This window comes from Neopsephotus bourkii, unplaced genomic scaffold (genome assembly GCF_033783945.1).
Source record: "Neopsephotus bourkii isolate Nb327-2 ecotype Australia unplaced genomic scaffold, CSIRO-AGI_Nbou_v1 NB_350, whole genome shotgun sequence".
NCBI lineage: Eukaryota > Metazoa > Chordata > Aves > Psittaciformes > Psittacidae > Neopsephotus > Neopsephotus bourkii.
Window position 1 is genome coordinate 197,778 of NW_026900856.1, and position 15,050 is coordinate 212,827.

Consider the following 15,050-nt stretch of genomic DNA (forward strand, 5'->3'; position numbering starts at 1 on the left):
GATATGTGAATTGTACACCCAGAATCATGTCATACATTCAATGGAATTTAGTTCCTGATGTATGCATTCATTATGGGGATCTTTGCTATTTCTAAGATTTTAGCCTTTATTATTCCTGCTGAAGAATAAAAGTAATAATATTGTGAACACTAAAAGATTAAAGGTAGAAAGACCATTAAAGAAGCCAAAGTATGTTACAGCTGTGCAACTGCTTAGACGTCCTGTGATTTTTGAGTGCAAAGAGTCAACACTACAGGGCTGCTACAGCTGTTTTGCTTACAAAGTGGAATATTGCCCTCCAGCAAGGAGAAAGTAAAGTTCTTGAAAAGGTGGATTGTTTTGTTCATTAGTATCAGTGAGGCCCTGCATGCCAAACTGTCTCCATGTTTGAAGGGTTAAGGACTTTGTGCAAGTGGTTCTTGGCAGACACAAACTAACTGCTGAAAACAATCCCATCAGTAAAACTGGCTGGCATTGAGTTTCCTTTCCTTTACTATGTACAAGCTAGTGGAATACAAATTGTGAGAATTAAGGATAGAGAAGATCTGTCAGCTTCTCTATCCTTCTACTGCCAGGCCAGCCTCATTCCCTGACATATATTCAGCACTGCTTTCAGTTTTGTAAAAAAAACTATGTAAAAGTTGCATACCGACATCCACCAGTTCTTTGGCAATGCACAAGCCTAATGGCTCCCAAATTAGAAAACTTTTCTTAACATGCAGCTTCTCCCTGATTTCATGGCATTACCTCCTTCGCATGCCCTTGGCAACTTCTCTAGATGTTGAAGCTTCTTTCCACTTGTTTCCACTTCTGCTACTTCACCCCTGTCAAATGCCACATCAAAAGAACAGATTCACAGCAGTAACAGTTTTTTGCTTTCTGAAGTTAAATTCTCAAATTTTCAAAGTAGCTCTACACAGAACAGGATGGCGGCTGATGTAGATGGTAAGCAGCTATTAAAAAAGGCAGAATTACACAAAGGTACAGCAAGAGACTTCAGCTAGTAGAGGCATGACTGAACCTTTACTGAGGAACAACAGGCTTTCCCGTATGTTTCTACATCTCATGCAGTCTGTTTACAAAACTAGAATCTACAAATAAGATACTGCAAGGCAAAATCTGAAGTTTCCTCTTGCTGTTTAGATCTTCCTGTAATGGAAACTGAAAGATATCTCAGTTTTCCTGTTTATAAGAATGTCATCTTCTGCATTCTTAAAATACCATGCTTATTCACATGTAATTGTATGTGCTTGTTAGAAGCAGCCTTTCTATATAATGTATCTTTCCTGAAGCAGCCTTTCTATATAGTTCTGCAATAAATATCCCACTTCAGAACAAGCCAGGTGCTCAGTATGCCAAAAGCCCAGTTTAAAAGACCAGAGTCTAGAAAGCATACTTGTATTCATTACCTTCCCACCTGCAGCTCCTTTCCTAATACTACAAAGGTGGTAATGCCATAGAAATTAGAAGAATTTGCGTGGGTTATCATTCACAGTTGATTCAGCATTTGATGTAAGAAAAATCTTCAGGTGCATCCATCCTCTTTGATTATGGAAAATGTTGCCCTAGCTGGCATACCAGAAGGTGAGAAAATCTTACTCTGCTGTTAATTATCTCCTAAATTACTTGGTGACCTTGGAGAAAGGCTCAGAATGGTGGTTTAGAATGTTCTGACAGTGTCAGATCACAGCACACCCTACTAGTGCCAGGCAGCACGCTGAGCATGAGTAATACACCTCATTTTTCTGACTGCAAGGCTGCAAATCAATGGTGAGCATGCAAAGCTTACTTTAATGGGTTAACAGAACACAAAACAGGGTTGCAGAATCAGAAAAGTACAAGATGGGAAAGCCATTTTGGTTCATCTAGTCTTGTGCTAGCTTGTTCCCTAAAACATATTTTCTAGACTGTGGCTGTCTCAAATCACTTTCTTTGAAGTGTTATATCCAATCTAATATGACCACCAAAGCTCTGTCAATACCGCAGTCATCACTTGTACTAAGCCATGCCAGGAATTAAGTTTTAGGAAAGATATTCACTTGTTATCCCTCTGTAGGGCCAGCAACCCCAAATTTCAAAATTCTTCAGGGAGGAAATTTCAGGACCTGGGGAGAAAAGGGAAGTGTTGGAAAAGTCAGAACATCTTCAAATTATCCTTTATTAATTTCATTTTTTCAATCGCTATGTTGCATTATATATATATTGTAAGGTACGGTGTACACATACTTAATACTTGGAAAGTTATTTATTAAAAACTGTAGATATGCAGCCTAAATATTGATTGGGAAATCTTCATATGGTTCAGACATTTTCCTGTTTACTTTTCTGAGAGTAGATCCAGCAGCAGAACAGGCCTGATTTCTTCAGAATTTTTATATTTACACACTTTTACTGTGCATTTTCTAACAGAAAGTTTCTCAGAAATTTACCTTGTACATATTATTTTTGTTTTTCAAGTCCAGATATATGGCAAAAACATTCTTATTTTGTTAATTTCATGTATACCAAAGTACATACAGTGTACACCCTTGATTGAACCCCAACATGTTCTTAATGTAAGTATAAGTATTTTCCAATTCATCATATGCATAAACCTGTTACACACAACTCCTTAAAATAAATTTTATTTGAGAGAGGAAAACATATTGTGTTCTAGTTTAAAAGCAGGGAAAAGTGTGGGAGGGAGTTTTCTAATCAAATCTGAATGGAGGAAAAAGGGACGCTCTGCTGTCATTTAAAAGACACCTGTGCAAAACTGCCTGTAATTTTATAGTTCCACAGAGACTTATCATAGTTACAAGTATTAAGCAACCGCCAGGTTTTGATAACCATTCCCCAAGGGACTGTGACAAGTCCTAGGGTTCACAGAAGAACTTCAGTGTCAGCCATAAGAAGAGTTCAGCTTCAGTAGAGACTCGAGCAGTGCTGATGTGGTAGGTTAGGCTCCACCTTTAATTGTTTATACTTACGATATTATTTTTAAAAATGTCTGAGCAAATCACACGATCCTGAGAGAACAGAAAGAGGCCCCAGTAGCCTTAAAGGAAAACTGCCCAGAGTTTTGATTTCTCATGTTGTCAGTTCCAGGAAGGACACTAAAGGGCCCTGAACTTTGAAAATGTGTTCAGGTTTAAATAATTGATCAAGTATTTTTTGCGTTAGCACTAATGTTGAATGCTAACCAGATACTGCAATTTTCTAATCACTATATTCCTCTCCACTCCTCCAGTGTGGCTAGTCACGATTGCAAGATGCTAATTATTATACCTGCTCCCTTTTACCCAGGCAGACATGGGGAAGATACACGGTGTCTTTACGTTTTGCAAAATCAAATAACAAGACATGAGCATACAACATAGCTTACAGAAAGCTTTGTGTAAAGACACTGTAGAACAAGGCTTTAAAGGTTGGGCATCTAAGCTGCACCAATACAATCTGCATGCACACCCTGTGCACATGTAAAATAGATTATTCCATATTGTGTTATTTTTACTCATTTGCATTTTGGTAACGATGACAATGTTCTTGGCATGCTCTTACCACACACAGAGACAGCTTGAACACACATGTGCATACACGCATGTCTTCTTTCATGCTTTTTGGGAGAGGATTGAAACTGTGGCCTTACATAATGCATAGTGAATAAGTAAGGAACAGCTGAGTAAGATAAAAAGTAATTCTATCTCACAACAGTCAAACTCAGCAAATGTAGCTTCTCTTTATTAAATTTTGGTTTTCATTACAAAGAAAGCTGGACACTGAAATGAAGACAAGAAAATTGTGAACAGAAGATAGGATTTCGCTCCCAGTTGTTTCTCTTAGCATTGGCTCTACCAGTGTCCCGAGTGGCAGCCTGGTTTTATTTTCATGCACTCAAGTAATAATTTTTCTCACAGAGCTGCTGAGGAAAAAGAATTGTGGCATTTGTGTAGCAATATTGAAGCAGTGAGATAAATGGCCTGCATTTCCAGGCCAACTGCTGGCAGGCTTTCTGAATTAGTGTTAAGGGATTTGAAGTATCTTTGCCCAGCAGCATCTCTTGAGTGCTGTGATGGTGTTCAGTGGGCCTGGCAGCTCAGCCTCTATTCTCTGACCCAGTCATAATTCTGGTCTATGGCATTTCATGGCAAAACACAAATCTTACCATTCTGTACATAGGCCATAACTTGGAACAGAAAAGGGAAGACAGCACAACTCCATTTAGCATAACTGGTCTGGGATTGGTAGCTAGTTTTAGGTTTGTTTTTTCTTTTTTGTTTGTTTGTTTGTTTGTTTGTTTGTTTTTGTTTTTTTTCCAGATATTGTGGTAACAGAGTCCTGTTGCTAGACTTCATCACCAGCTTAAAGCTGGGGCCTTGGTACAAAAAGGCAGGAGCACTCCCAGACTGCTGAACTTTGTTTGCTGAAAAGAAGCTAAATTCTAGTGTCATGGCCAGCATCTAGGCTTGGGATCACATCAAACAAGTCAACACCTCTTTAAAAAGCAGTCTAGGGAAGTTGAAATGAATAAATACAGCTCACTTGTGCAAGTCCATTTATTTCAGTGACATCAACCCAAGCCAACCCAATACAGAGAAGATTTAGAGCTTGTCTGCTTTCTTCAGGTTACATCAAGGTGATGTACTTCATTTTTAGCATGCCATCTGAGCAGGCACAGAGAGGCAGCATCCCAACAGCTTTCATTTTACTGTGAGCTAATGCTTTCAGAAAATGAAGATTCCCCCTGATGGCTTCACTTGCTTATAACAGTGCTGATCTCCATTCAAGGCAGCATTTTTCCAGCAATTGGATGTCAGCCATGAAGCAACTAAAAACTGCAGCACCCCATCTCATGATCACACAAGAAAAATCCTGGGAAGTTCTACTATCTCATCATCTGAGTCTTCAGAACAGCCTGAGTCAGTGAACAGCCACAGCCACTGTAAAGGTGACTCACGCTTCAGCCTGACAGGCAGGCAGACACACTCCACACATGGCACGTGTACATTTGACATGACACTGATTTGACATGACACGTGATCACTGATCACTGATCACTTGGCCACAAGCCAAGTACTGTGCTAGTCAACAGCTGTGACAGTAGCTTTAGTGGCCACGATCACAGGTTCCTCTGCCTCATCTGCAGCTGCCTAGGAAAGAGAATAAGCATGAGGCTAAGGAAAGAGAAGAAGTTTGCATAGCCGCTTCAGTGAGAAGAACAGCCACAGAATAGCTTCATTTAGCACACTGTTATTCTAGAAGCAATAAAGAGGCATTGTTAGGGCAAAAAGAGTAGCTTGTGGCTGCAGATGATAGACATCTGTGCACTTCACATAAGTAACATACACACAGGTGACCTCCTGCAAGCACCTAGGGCATTTTGAAGTTGGTGATGCTCTGCTGTGGGCTGAAGGTGCTAACCAATACAGTGCTGGAAGCCCAAGAAGCAGAACTGTTGTGAAGAAGGTGGGTACGCCCCTTGAATTACAGATATTGCCATTGTATTGCCCTCAGCAGTCCTCGATCATTACTACCTCTTTGGATGTAGACATTACTGTGTGTTTTCCTGTCCTGAGTCTTCCTGCTTTCTTCCAGATAGCACAGCTGATGAAGATGCGCTTATACCAGGAACTCTCTAGCAGTCACCAAAGCAGCTGCAAGGTAACCTGCAGAGCATGCTTTTCATAACAATGATCCCTGGTGTTCAATATCAACCTCAGAACCCAGTTCTGATGTGCTGGCTGCAATATTGTCTGGAGCTGTATAGGGCACATTGCAGAGAGAAAAAGACACTGATTTTCCAGGCAGTCTGAGTGAACTAGGAGACACCATCTCCTATGGGAAAATTGCTAGGGGTACAGTATAAGGGATCTCTCACGTAGATGCTCATACATTTATTTGGCAAAGAGGTTTTTTGACTAACATACTGGGTCATTTGCCATGGCCCATGTGGTGTCACACCACTAGCCAAGGCCCATGGTTTCCTGGGCCCATGCTTTTGCTGCACCTGCAGTGTGCCCTATTGAGAGTACAGCAGTATGAGAGACACTTGCTGACAAGATAAAACCTTTATTCTATTTATCTATGTGATCTATTTAAGGACTCTGTCTTATTGGCACAAAGAAATGGTGTCTGTCTCTGTGGAATACCTCCTCCAGTGTTTTGTAAAATGGTATTTTCTTAAAAGAATGGGAAAAGAGCTCTCTCTGGCCATGAGCGTTTTGTTTAATGGGCAAAAAGAGAAAATCAAAACATACCTGAACAAACAATATCTCTGCCTTTTGTAAACTGCAACTGCTTACCTGCTGTGCAAACAATGGGGGCTTGAACTGTAGTATCAGAGATGTCTCCATTTGGAAACTTTAATCGTTGGTTTCAAGGTTCCTTGTTGCCTCCTGGATCCCCCTGGAGAACCCCAGCAGCTGAAGAATTCCATGAAGTATCAGCTTCACTTCCAGAGGAATCAAAGCAACTCAGCTTCCATGGGCCACTGTTTTCACTACAGTAGGAATCACTAGCTGAAGGGTTATGACACTTCAAGATACATTCCTTGCAGGAAGCAAAGTCATTCATGCCTGTTCAAACGGAAATGTTCACCCAGTTCCGTGACCAGCAGCACCAGCCTTTGTACTGATCCTTTGCAGAGCAGCAGGAAATATCTTGCCAGCCCCTAAGCTTGCCAGGTCTATGAAGTGTCCAGGCCTATGAAAACTGCCTGCAGACAACTCTGATCTCATATTTCATTTGAAGCAGTACACCTCACAGCTTCACTTTGGTTCACTGATTCACCACACTGATTCACTTTGGTTTTCTCTGCTCTCATTGCTTCTACTACCTCACTTTTCATGATACAAAGAAACGGAGGTTTATTAAGTGGAACAATGTCAAAGTACAAGATAAATATGTCTAATTACAGCAAATGCAAATGCAAACCTAATTCATATTTAGCAACTGGCTATTTCTTCACTGCTTCAGTACTCTGCCTATAATTTATCAGCCAGGGCTAGATGTGGCAGTGCAGAGCAGGGCTAGTGTGTGCCATTACGAGACTGTGGGGGCCTGGATCCTTTGCAGGAGCCTGGGTGAACACGCAGCCACATAGCAATGCTGTATCAGGATGCAATACAGTCCGCAGCATCCCCTGTATCCTGCTTTCCATACAAAGGAAACCCAAGCACAGAGGCCAGAGTGAAATCACGCTATGCAAGAGCTTCACTGAGTGAGGTGATCACAGGATCAGGACCTGAGCGATAGACCCCAGAGAACACTTGTTCTGCAGAGTAAACATAACCTCCATTACACTGCTTCCTGTGTAGTGTCCACAGCTGAGAATGGCACCCCTTACACCCAGACTGTCGCTTTGTAGCCTCTGCATCTAAGTGGGACATCTGATACACTCACCACTGAGCTTGTATGCTCTCAAGCAGTATCAGCTGCCTAAAGCTATTACATGTAATATATTATTAATACAGATGAAATAAACCTGTTGCTTTGCTTGACAATGCCTCTTCTTTTTCCCAGCTATTACTGGAGGTTCTGAGGCACATATTCTTATGAGCAGCTGTTCCTCACACATGGGGTTTTCAGTCTGCTGCTGGTGGGATTTCAGGTCAATGTAAAGGCAGTCAGACACTAAAGAGGAACAAGAAAGCATGCTTTGTTAGTTCATTTATCCAATAAGATGTGCTTCTGCAATGCCTTTCCAGTTCCCTGATTATAGCAATTTTACTCTTTCAGCAATTCTTTGGTTTTGCCTCCTTATCCTGCTGCCTTTTTGACTGTCCTCTATATCTAAGCCTTCCAAACCCAAACCTCTCCCCTTCATTCTGTCATGTTCACATAGGTAACCAAACATCAGTTTGCAGATGTTGTACAGTGTTTAGCAGCAGTGTTCCAGGAAACCTCTGAAATGCTTTGAATGTAAATTTTCTGCTGCTCATCATTCAGATTTTTACGGTAGCAAAGCCAAAAACAAAAAACACCAGTATAGCAACTGTCACTTATGTTAAACTAGGGGAATATACTGCCTATATGCAGATTTTTTTTTAAATCAATGCAGTTTGAGTTACTACTGTGTAAATTCAACATGCACAAAAGTCCCTATGTACAATCAATATTGACCCAAAAAATTAATCTTTCCTTCCTGTGCTGTCCATGCTGCTAGAATGTGGTTATGCAACACTGAAATCAACTGAAAGTATTTATCAAGAGTTAATGAAGACCAAATTATATTACAAACCTTTGAAGTAGAAGAGGAAGTCAAATGTAAATGCAGACCTACAAATATACTTTAAATTAATCATGACATGCTAAGGCACATGAAAAACAACAAGGTGCTTGGTGACAGCCAGCATGGCTTCACTAAGGGGAAATCCTGCCTGACCAATTTGCTGGCCTTCTATGATGGGGCTACAGAACTGATGGACAGCGATAAAGCAGTTGATGTCATCTAACTGGACTAGTGTAAAGCGTTCGACACTGTACCACACGACATCCTTGTCTCTAAATTGGAGAGACATCAATTTGATGAATGGACCACTCGGTGGATAAAGAACTGGCTGGATGGCCGCACACAAAGAGTTGTGGTCAATGGCTCAGTGTCTGGCTGGAGACCAGTAAGGAGTGGTGTCCCTCAGGGATCGGTGTTGGGACCGGTCTTGTTTAACATCTTCGTTGCTGACATGGACAGTGGGATTGAGTGAACCTTCAGCAAGTTTGCTGATGACACCAAGCTGTGTGGTTCGGTTGATACGCTGGAGGGAAGGAATGCCATCCAGAGGGACCTTGACACGCTTGTGAGGTGGGCTGATGCCAACCTCATGAAGTTTAACCATGCCAAGTGCAAGGTCCTACACCTGGGTGGGAGGAATCCCAGACACAGGTACAGGTTGGGCAGAGAAGAGATTCAGAGCAGCCCTGTGGAGAAGGACTTGGGGCTGGTGGTCAATGAGAAAATGAACATGAGCCGGCTTCAGTGTGCACTTGCAGCCCAGAAAGCCAACCGTATCCTGGGCTGCATCAAAAGGAGCATGACCAGCAGGTCGAAGGAGGTGATCCTGCCCCTTTATTCTGCTCTCGTGAGACCTCACTTGGAGTATTGTGTGCAGTTCTGGTGTCCTCAACATAAAAAGGACATGGAACTGTTGGAACAAGTCCAGAGGAGAGCCATGAGGATGATCAAGGGACTGGAGCACCTCCCATATGAAGATCGGCTGAGAAAGTTGGGGCTGTTCAGCCTGGAGAAGAGAAGGCTGCGTGGAGACCTCATAGCAGCCTTCCAGTATCTGAAGGGGGCCTATAGGGATGCTGGGGATGGACTCTTCATTAGGGACTGTAGTGGTAGGACAAGGGGTAATGGGTTAAAACTCAAACAGGGGAAGTTTAGATTGGATATAAGGAGGAAATTCTTCCCTGTGAGGGTGGTGAGGCACTGGAATAGGTTGTCCAGGGAGGTTGTGAATGCTTCATCCCTGGCAGTGTTCAAGGCCAGGTTGGATGAGGCCTTGGGTAATATGGTTTAGAGCGAGGTGTCCCTGCCCACGGCAGGGGGGTTGGAACTTGATGATCTTAAGGTCCTTTCCAACCCTAACTATTCTATGATTCTATGACTTTGCACATAAATCGCACTATTTACACATACTGTCATAGTAACTATCCAGCCTACAGCAGCAACACCTACAGATTTTTAACCAATATACATCAAATACAGATCGCTCATGTCATTGTTCATGTCCCTGGCCTACAGAAAACCCTGAAAGTTCCACTCCTTCAGAATAAAATTAACTACAGATGTCTCTCAAGTTGTTTTTGCTCAGTGTATGCCGTATATTTTGAAGAAAAAAATACAGTGTATTGGATAACATCATAAAACATCTGTATTGTTTCACTGACAAAGAACCTTTCCAGGTGATGATGAAAAGCTTTAATGGTTAATGCTCAGAAGAGGAACCGACAGATAAGTGGAACAAAAGGGTGAGTAGTTGAGCCAATCTCCAGTGCCCCATTGCAGATAACTCCAAGTCTTGCTGTATACCGGATGTAAGTCTTCAAGCTACACATTTTTGCTAAGATTTCATGTACATGGAGAAATCTGTAGGTCAAATGCTGGTATTATTACCTCAGTAGAGCTATATCAGTATAAATCCTTACATGAATACTCTCGTTCCTGACTAAGACTGCTCATACAGGAATTTATTCCAGTGTAACTATAGCAGTATAATTACATCAGTACAGTTCTACTGGTAAAAAATCCCATCTAGAAAGTGCTGTCAAAATTACTAGAAAAAACAATACCAATTAACCTTAATTTGTTCAGCCACATTTCTTCACTGCTACTTTTGTACATAGAAAAAGGAAAATAAATTCATTCTCTATGTACTGCAGAAGGGAGAATTTTCTACCTTGTCTGATATATTTTTCTGTGTTAACAGTAATTGTTATGAAACCTTAAGAATATGGTTTATGAATATGAAACCTTAAAATATGGTTTAATGTAACTCAGCACCCAGAGAATCAAAAGGCAATACAGACCCCCAGAAAGACTCAGTAGAGCTCAGTGAACTATGATTAAGAGGGAAAATGGCAAATTTCCCGCTTGCACTAATTAAATGTAATCACAGCTGACAAGTAACTGTTCCCCTTAGGGGCTTACTGATTCTGTTTGAAAGCTCTAATTCCAGATTAAATCAAAGTACAAACAGTTCCAAAAGGCATCAGAGGTAGCACAGTCACTACTGAAATATTAAAACATAACATCAGTCATTTGACGCGAAATCAACTGATTTCTTATCTGGCCAGTTCTTGTCATGATGAAAACCCCTGTTCATCCTAGCTCAATACCATTCTTCTCCTCTGCCTGCACTCAGTAATCTGTTTCTTTCTCCACAGCCAGCAATAAACTGTGGAGGTGGAACAATGAACTCTTTCATGGCAAGAAAGAGAAGAAAATAAAACCCCTTTCACTGGACATCTTTTGCTCTTGGTTTCTCTCTTTTCCTGAGACAACGGCTGGCTACTCACTTTCAGAAAAAGAGAGAGATAAAGAAGAGATTATTAAAGTTACAATGGTCAAAGAGGACACCGTTTTCACAGCACATCTCTTACCTATACAGTTTCAACATTCAAAGAGCTGGAACGACCCTTATCAATTATAAGCAGGCAACTGCTTGTAAGTGCTGGTGGATCTCTGCAGGCAGCTGCACATTGACACCATGTCTCCTTGCACACTATGAGGTCTACATGCTCCAAGTTGTTGCAGTGAGATGGGTGCATACACCCCCGGTTGGGACTGTGGATGGGCTGATGCAGGTGCAGGACCCTGCTCTGCTGGAGCACAGGTCTGGGGAGTGAAGCCAGCAATCCTCACCTCTGTGCAAATGCAAGTCCTGTTGCACAGCATATGAAGTCATGCATCAATCCCATGTGCTACAGCAGCACAGTGCAGGCACCAAGCAGACATACAGCACAGCCTATTTGCTTGTCTTGCCAGACCCACTCTAGTGTTTTCACCATCATCATAAAACATCCCCCGACCAACATAAGTCTATATCAGTAAAATTATAAAGCAGAGACCAAGCCAAGCACTAAGGCTCCACAAAGCTGCCAGTTAGTTCCCTTCAAAGCATTAACCTAATCATTAGTAAAATTAGTGAAGTTTGTGGTGAGTAAAGGAGTTTGCCCACATGGAGCAACTTGTGACACTGGAGCTTTCTTCTCTCTTTCAGTGGTGCATCAGTCAAATAATGATATCCATAAGGATTCTTAGATTTCTTTTTAACAGGATCCCAACAGAAGCTTACGGTTTTAATTACAGCTGGTAGAGCTGAAATCTGTCTTCCATCCTCTCAATCCCAACAATCTTTTTCCATAAGGTTTTGATTTTAAAAGTATGTTCTTATTGTTCCTCGGTGTCTTTTCAAATGCCTGACACTCTTTAAGAACAGTGTCTAGGCTGCTCCAAGTGCTTTGCTTAAATATTAAATTATTTTCTCCTCCAACATATTCTTTTATTAGAATAATACTTTGTCATTTACTACATGGTCTAGGTCTTCTAAGAAGTTCAGCAGCTCCTGAAAAGCGTGAGTGCTTAGTTCCTCATACAGGAGGCTCAAGACAGTATCCCTCAGGGAGCACCGCAAAGGAACTGGGAAAAGACTGAATGCAATTCCCATCCAACTGAAAAGCAGATGAATAGCTGCTATGAGAACAAAGGCTGCGTCTGCTGGCAGAAAGAACTGAAACTGTTCCAGTGTTATGGGCCTGGAACTTTGATTCTTCTCGGAGCATATTCACATTTATATTCAGCCTCTCAGACTGGAAAAGGAAATGAAAAAGGAGAGCGTTTTATGTTACCCACGAAGAGATGCTGGTAGGCCAGGCTGCCTTACACATGTCTGGCTTTGCTGTTTAGCATTTTAGGAAACTTAAGCCTCTTGGGTTTCTACCACTACCAGTCATTCCTTTAGCTAAAATATATGAGAAAAGCATTAGGATTCCTTATCTCTGGTAAGGATCCATATGAAAGGTGGTCAGGAGGACTCAAGAATGTGACTTCCTCAGCTTAAAGGGTGACTTCCTTTTTAAAAATCCCAGGAAATCTGTACATTTCCAGATAACTCCACACCCTAAGAAAAGTCTGATGTGAGAGAAAAGTTAGCAATGCGAAGTCAAACACTGAAAGGTTCATAAACATTAGAATAATGGTAAGAAAAATTCTGAGTGGAAAAAAATGTATGCAAGCTGGTAGCATAATGCATAACCTTAAGGGGCCTGAAATGAGGCTGCCTCAGCAACCCCAACTTTTAAATACTAGAGGTTTCTGTCAGCTTTGCTCGTGGCTGTAAGGACTTCAAAATGCCACAGTTACAGTGATCATGAAAAGGGGCACTCATTAGCACTCACTTTTGAATTCATAAAATAATCACAAAACCTTCTTCCTAGAAAACATAGGTCTTAACTCCCAGCTCTTACACTGCAAACCTAGTCTGGTTGTTGATGCTTGGGAGCCACAGCATTTCCAGTATGAGAACTTCTCCTGTAAACTTTTACCTAATTTAGTTAAATTCTGCTGAGCTGATGAATGAAGCCACTATTGCTCCTCACAAGTGCACCAGTATCTTCTGTCCTTTCTGCAGACATGAGTATGCACTAGGCTCAGGAGTTCAGCAAAAGGAGTCTGCTGAACTAAAGACGAGTGATCCTCTGTAACGTACATCTAACACAGATTCACAAGCATACTTCCAGCTGTTTGGCTCCTACTACTTCCAAATTCAGGAAGTTATCTTAACAATCCTTGTTTTCATCTGTGGGATCTGCTAGCTTGGCTATAGGTGAAACTCCAACATGGAGAGATACCACTAACACAAAAAGGCGTATTATCTCCCACTAAGATACTCAGTGAAAAGAGAGAACTAGCTGATGGCATTAAGACTCACAAACTGGACATTGCCACAGCTAGTGGATCTTAAAAAAAAACAGGTCATCCTGAAATACTTTGAAAGCTTCTAAAACAAGTGCAAAACCAAAGATGACAAGGTCAGCATGACTGAGTATTGCTACAGTATTTGTCATTTGCCACTGCTTTGGAAAGGCTCGTAACAGCTGGGTGATTTCAGACACGTAGTGTGACTTCTTCAGGATAACCTTCTAATCTCATGAGCTTGACTCCTTACAGTATAAAGTATCTTAAAATAAAACAGAAAAGCAGACTTTCAACAGTTAGATCAAACCGCAAAGTTCTCTAATTTCCTCAAAAGTTCTAGGAAGCAGAATAATGAATTCTGTGTTGGTTTAATGTTAGCAAAATTCCAAAACCTAACTACAAGACTTATATCTGCTTTGCTTTCAAATATAACCTCAAATCCAAGTTTCCCAGTTAGAAAACATTCATGTCAGGGTCACTGGGAACTGAAAAAGCACAAAAAGTAGGAAGTATCCATGCAACCTTTGAAAAAGCAGATGAAAAAAAGTCTTTAGTGAAACACTGGAGCTCCTGAATCAAAGAAAACTGATGAAGATGGTGCACAGGTAAGTTTCAGAAAAATCAATATTGTTACTAGCAGATGCTGAGATTCTTCAGTGGGTGGTAAACACTAACATACAGCTCCTGCCCATTCCCCCCGCCAGTAAGAGTTCATATCAGACATCCATCAATGTGTGGATTAATGGTGTCATGATCCCCAAAGTTAGAATATACTGTAAGGCTTCACCAAAGTTTTTCTTTTCAGTAATACAAGCAGAAACATATACTGAAAATCATGAATATTAAATAAAAAATAATAATAAAAAAAAAAAACAACAAACAGCCATCATTGGAGATGTAGATGAAAACAAACACATTAAAATATGCAAGGTTAGATAGTCCAGAATTTAATCTGGCCTAGTAATTTGCGTTGCATATCAGATATACAGCGACTCACAGTAATTACAGACATGTAGACAGAGATAGAGACTACCTGCAAATCGGCTGCATATCAATCTAATACGAATATAAAACTTTGCAGCTGGTTTATTTTTATCCTTTGACCCTCTGGGGACTTGTTAAATGCATATTTTAATAATACTGTGGTTTCTAGAAAGTGAGAAGCTCAGCACCAATTTAGAAGTGCAACTTGGGAGTAGGTTGTTATTGAACACACTGTTTACTGTCAGAGTGCATCAAAACATAGTCGTAACTCTTCAAAAAGCAGGTAAGAACTTGCTTTGACAGTAGCTAACATTTGCTGTCTTTCAAGAAAAGTGCACGGTGGTAAGTAATGTTAGTTAACAAAAATTACCTATAAACTGAAATAACATGCAAATTCCATTTCTATGTTCATTGTGTAACAACCCTCTTTGGTTGCTGCTTCATTTCTAGCCTCTCAAATTACAATACAGAGAAGGTCCTTGCTAATGCTTTACACTATTGATCTTTCTTTGTACCTTCCTGGAAATACAAACATTAGTGGGGGAGTCTGGTACCATGCACAGACATGTGGCAAAGTTGCCAAGCCACTGATTATTTTTTGTTTGTTTGTACTTGAAAATCACTGTTTCAGAAGTCAAATCTAGCTTTACTTGTAAGCTAATCTCCA

General features: G+C 40.9%; 1 long non-coding RNA gene across 1 annotated transcript; it reads right to left on the minus strand.

Annotated features, from left to right (window-relative positions):
• Positions 1 to 5,038: 5,038 nt before the first annotated feature.
• On the minus strand, positions 5,039 to 12,673 carry LOC133209593 (uncharacterized). The gene is made up of 3 exons (XR_009724687.1): positions 11,083 to 12,673; positions 6,282 to 7,611; positions 5,039 to 5,129 (listed from the first exon to the last, which is right to left on the minus strand). It is a non-coding gene; the product is annotated as an uncharacterized LOC133209593 (long non-coding RNA).
• Positions 12,674 to 15,050: the final 2,377 nt, after the last annotated feature.